This window comes from Alexandromys fortis, unplaced genomic scaffold (assembly GCF_014885135.2).
Source record: "Alexandromys fortis isolate MF-2015 unplaced genomic scaffold, M_Fortis_MF-2015_v1.1 scaffold_58, whole genome shotgun sequence".
NCBI lineage: Eukaryota > Metazoa > Chordata > Mammalia > Rodentia > Cricetidae > Alexandromys > Alexandromys fortis.
Window position 1 is genome coordinate 5,869,830 of NW_026067940.1, and position 5,078 is coordinate 5,874,907.

Here is a 5,078-nt window from a genome sequence, read left to right on the forward strand (position 1 = left end):
TTGCTGCCTGTTTGCCAGAGCCTGTGTTGCTTACTGTAAGTCCTCTGCTCACATGCTATCTTTTATCCTCCAGACATCCTTTTCTCATGGAACGTCCTTGCTGAGGTCTTGCTGTGTAGGAATTCTTTTTATGTGCACTTGAGTAGGTGGCAAAAGATGCTCTGCTGGTGTGCAGAAACAGGCAGTTCCTGGCATCCCGGTTGGGGAGTCGCCAGTACAGTCGTAGCAATGAGGGGTAATAGATTGAGAAGAATGGCAGCTTACTAGGGAGGCCGAAGGGAAGTGTTTCCATGTGTCTTTGTGTAATTTCCTACAGTGCCACTGAGTTAATAGCCCTGTACCTGGGTGTTTGCACTATGTAATGCTTCTACGGCCTTTTTATTGTGTTTTTGTGTGATTAAACAGTTTTCATTTCACTGTGTGTTGTCATTATTGGAAATAAAGTAATTTTGTTTATGTACAGCTAGCCCATTTTCTGTTCTCTTTGGCATGATTTGGAGAAGTGATTAGACTTAAAGTCAGTAGCAACTTCCCCCCAAGTTGCCTATTAGAGTAATTGTATTAATTTCTTCTTCCCACTTATGAAACTAAAAGTTTGCAGATAGAATATTAAAAATGGAGCTTAATGTGTCTAATCATTATGTCCCTAGCATCTGCTAAAGTGTCCAGCAGCAGTTCTTGAACGACCCGTCCAGCAGGTCCAGTTATTCAGGGTCTTGAAGAGGCACTACCTGAAAGAATCATGGGTGGGAGAGAAGAAGGAGACCAAGCAAAGTTTTGTTGTCAAGGGCTCACTTTAGTAGGGTAATGGTTGCTATATAGCCCTTGAATGAGGAATTTGGCTTGGGATGGGGGGCAGGAGCAAGAAGAAACCTTGCTGGGGCAGCAAAGGTCACCAGTCAGCACACCTAGTGTTCTCTGTGCAAGCTGAAATGTTCCTTTTGTGATTCCAACAACAAACAATTCTCAAGATAGTTGGAATGTGGGGCGGGTTCTGTTAACAAATAATTCTCTAAATAGTTGGGGTGTGGGGCTCTCTGCAAACATCCTTAGGACAATGGTCCCTGCTATCATCTTTAGGACAATGGTCCCTGGCGTATCCCCTTCCTTTTATTATGGTTGGCAGCTTATCAAGTGGAGGGCATCAAGTCAGAGTCTAACCACGTTGTCAGACCTAGAGGAGAAGGGACTGGGACAAGGAGGGACCCTCTTCTCGAGTGGTGGAGCATTTTTTCCTCTCCTGGGAACAGAGGGGTGCCTTATGCATAGCATTAGTTATTTTTTATTTATATTTTTGATTTTGGCCCTTAATGATGGCCTGCGATGAGGGCCCCTGTCTTAGGTCGAGTGGGGACCAGGTCTTTCCCCCCTTACCCGTCCTAGGGTTCCCAGGGCCCTGTCTTAGGTTGGGGGGAAGGTCCTGCCACAAGTTGCCTGTCCTTGGAGCTCCTCAAATAAAAGGTATCTCATATAGGTTGAGTAAAGATATAATTTGGTCACCAATGACTCAATCTCTGGACATAAGAAGAAAGGGCACCTTCCAAACCCAGTATTCACCTTTTAATCTGGCCCATGGTATATACTCCTTCCTAAGTGCCTACTCTCCAACATAAGATTACGAGTGCTGCCTGCCAAAAATTAGGGCAGTGTAAAGGGATCAAAATCTAAAATTCTTAATATATGCATTAAACCCAAACACTTTACAGCATGTGTCAAACTTTTCCCAACATCTATAAGCAGTTACAAATATTAGGTCAATTCCAGTAAGAATACAATGACAGACGTTGTTATCAAACACCAATTCCAGTTTTTGAGCAACAGTCAAACCCCAGTTTGCTGCCTTCCTAAATGAAGAGGGGTTAGTATTTTAATCAAAATGAGTTCTGTTTCCCAAAGATTAAAATAGTCAGATTTTCGTCCGCATCTTAGCTCCAAAGCAAACAACTCAAACTGCAGAAAATTGTAGTCGCCATGGTTAGGTCATCTCAGCAGGGCATCTGTGTCTGCATCCCAGGTTTGGAAGCAGCTCAGCATTTGTGCTTCAGGGCAGGTGCATTAGATTCAGCTACCTGAAGCACATCTTGGCAATTATCTCAGCTGTATCTCTTTGTTTGGGACTCTCTGGAGGCAGAATGACACCCTGTAGAGTGGCTCAGCAGATCCTGCTATCAGGCACTCTTCTCCACTGGGGCAGGGAAAACTGGATCAAGGATTCCTCTCCAATTGTTTTTGGAACTCCTTTATGGGGTGTTTGTAGCTACGACATCATCAGGTCCAGCTTTTATTTTCTTTCTGTGTAAAAAGCATAAACATATCCTCGACCCCAAATGTATATAGGTCAGGTTTTTTCATAATGCATTGTGAGGGCTTTTTTTTACCTTGCCTTAGTAAAGGTCAGCTTGGTGTCATCATGTCAGATCTGTTTGCATCAGGATCTGTTTGCAACTTTTATAAGTTGCTTTCAAGGAGCCTTGGTACGCTCCACAATTTCTGCTTATTATTAACCATATATGCAGTTCTTCCATTGGAAGAGCCATTTGTAAAATTTAATATAAAATCCTTTAAGGGATTTTTAGCTGTAACATTAGCAAAATACAGTTGTGTGAATTGTAGCAATGATCATCTGGGAAAAGATTATTGTTCTGGCCTTTGAATTGAGCAAACACAATTGTCCAGGAATCAATCTTAAAATTATCAAGAATCTATTGTTTAGTATAAGAAACATTGATCATAGTCAATATTTTGTTAAGCCATCTACTAGATTTTATCCTGCCCTTTTGTACCAGACAGGCTACGGCTCTAAATTAAGAGTTTAATATCTTAACTGGCAAAACTGGGAAGGTTTAGCCATAAGCAGCATTTTGCTTTTTCATAAAACTTGTAGAATAAGTTTGTACTTAATACACACATTTGCCATAGCTGAATCATAATTAATATACTTTACTTGTTGATTATTGTATACTTTACCTGTTGATTTATACTTCACCTGCTTGAGTACCTGTCTGGCAGCTCTTATAAGCTCTCTATTGGAAACTGGCTCATTGCTTTTTGTAAGAATTTTACCTATTGGCTCAAAGTCTCCCATAAGAATATTATAACTAGGGCTTTAACCATTGAATATCTAATTAAAAGTTTATAAGCTATCTTTTTAAGTTGCAAGTCTGCCTTGCAGATAGGAAAATGGAAAAAGGAAGCATTTTAACTAATGATTTGGGCCTCATTAGACATCAACATGTAGAAGAATAAAAATAGATCCACATCCATCTCCATGTACAAAGCTTAAGTTTAAATGAGTCAAAGGCCTCAGCATATAAAATTACATTGAACCTCACAGAGAAAAGATTAGAAGCACACTTTGCCACATCTTAAACACAGCCTCTGTGGCACAAACATTGGGAGAAACCATTAATTAGATCTCCTGAACTGAGAAGCTTTTGTATAACAAGACTATAGAGTGGGAAAAGAGCTTTACTTATCATAAACCCACTCCAAAAATATATGAAGAACTCAGGAAATTAGTTATCAAAAATTAATCCAATAAAAATATTTGTTGCAGACATAAACTGAAAATTCTCAACAGACAAACTTAAAAATGACTGAGAGACACTTAAAAATGCTCAAACATAACATCCTTTAGCCATCAGAGAAATGCAAATCAAAACTCTTGAGATTTCATCTTATCCTTGTAAAAATGGCCAAGATTAAAAATTACTAACAATTTATGCTTAAGAAAATGTGGATAGGGGGCTGGAGAGATGGCTCAGTGGTTAAGAGCATTGCCTGCTCTTCCATAGGTCCTGAGTTCAATTCCCAGCAACCACATGGTGGCTCACAACCATCTGTAAAGAGGTCTGGCGCCCTCTTCTGGCCTTCAGGCATATACACAGACAGAATATTGTATACATAATAAATAAATAAGTAATTTTTTAAAATGTGGGTAAAGAAAAGAAATCCATTGCTGGAAGTGCAAACTGGCACAGCCACTTTTAGATCATAGTATGGTTATTTTTTAAAATTAGGCAAATATCTACCTTAAAACTCAGCAATACCCCTTTTGGGCCTAAATACAAAAGTTGTTCAACCATACTATAAGGACATGTGCTCAGCTATGCTTACAGCAGAATTACTTTATCATAGCCAGAATCTGAAAACAACCCAAAATGTACCTCTTATACACCTAGGATAAATGAGACACCATCCTTTTAAATAGCCATAAATATCATAAAATATCTTGGAGTAACTCTAAGCAAGCAGGACAGAAGTTTGGGTTCTGTTATCTCTGCTTGTGAAGGGGAAATATTTTTTATTTTATTTTTAACCTTTACTATCTGTCAGAATAGAACTCTAGCCCTTGATAAATTTAATAAGAGGTTCTAGTCTTAGCAGTCCACCCTGAAGCAACACCTGGCAGCAGGAAAGGACCATAAGCTGAGACAACTCGACTCCTACCCAAGAGCGGGCCACAAAAATGGAAAAACTTGTATGATAAGAACTTTAACTCTTTTAAGAAAAAAAAATTAAGACATTAGAAAATAAAAAGATATCCTATTTTCTTGGGAAAGTAGGAGAAACACAGCAAAAATGACAATCTCAGCAAAAAAAAGCAATCTACAGATTCAGTGTAATGTCCATTAAAATGATAGCAACATTCCTCACAGAACTCACCTACAGACTTAATGTGAATGTTTATTAAAGTTATAGCAAAACTTCTCACAGACCTCGAAAGAACAATCCTCAACTTTATAAGAAAGAAATAAAAACTCAGGATAGCCTAAACAATTTTAAAATCCTCTGAATGTATTACAATCTTTGATTTTAAAACTCTCCTACAGAACCACAGTATTGAAATTAACCTACCTTGGATATAAATTTATATGCCTACAAACTAAAGATTTTTGACCAAGAAGCAAAACTATAAAATGGAAAAGAAGCATATTTAACCTCCTCTTACTGTCCTGAAGCTGCAGTTTTCTGAGGCTAGTTCCCTTTATAGCAAACCTGCCTGGCAGCTTCTGCTCCATATGGCAGGGGGTTAAGACATAGGCTCTCTAGCCCTGGCAGCCAGCCTGCTTGGCAGG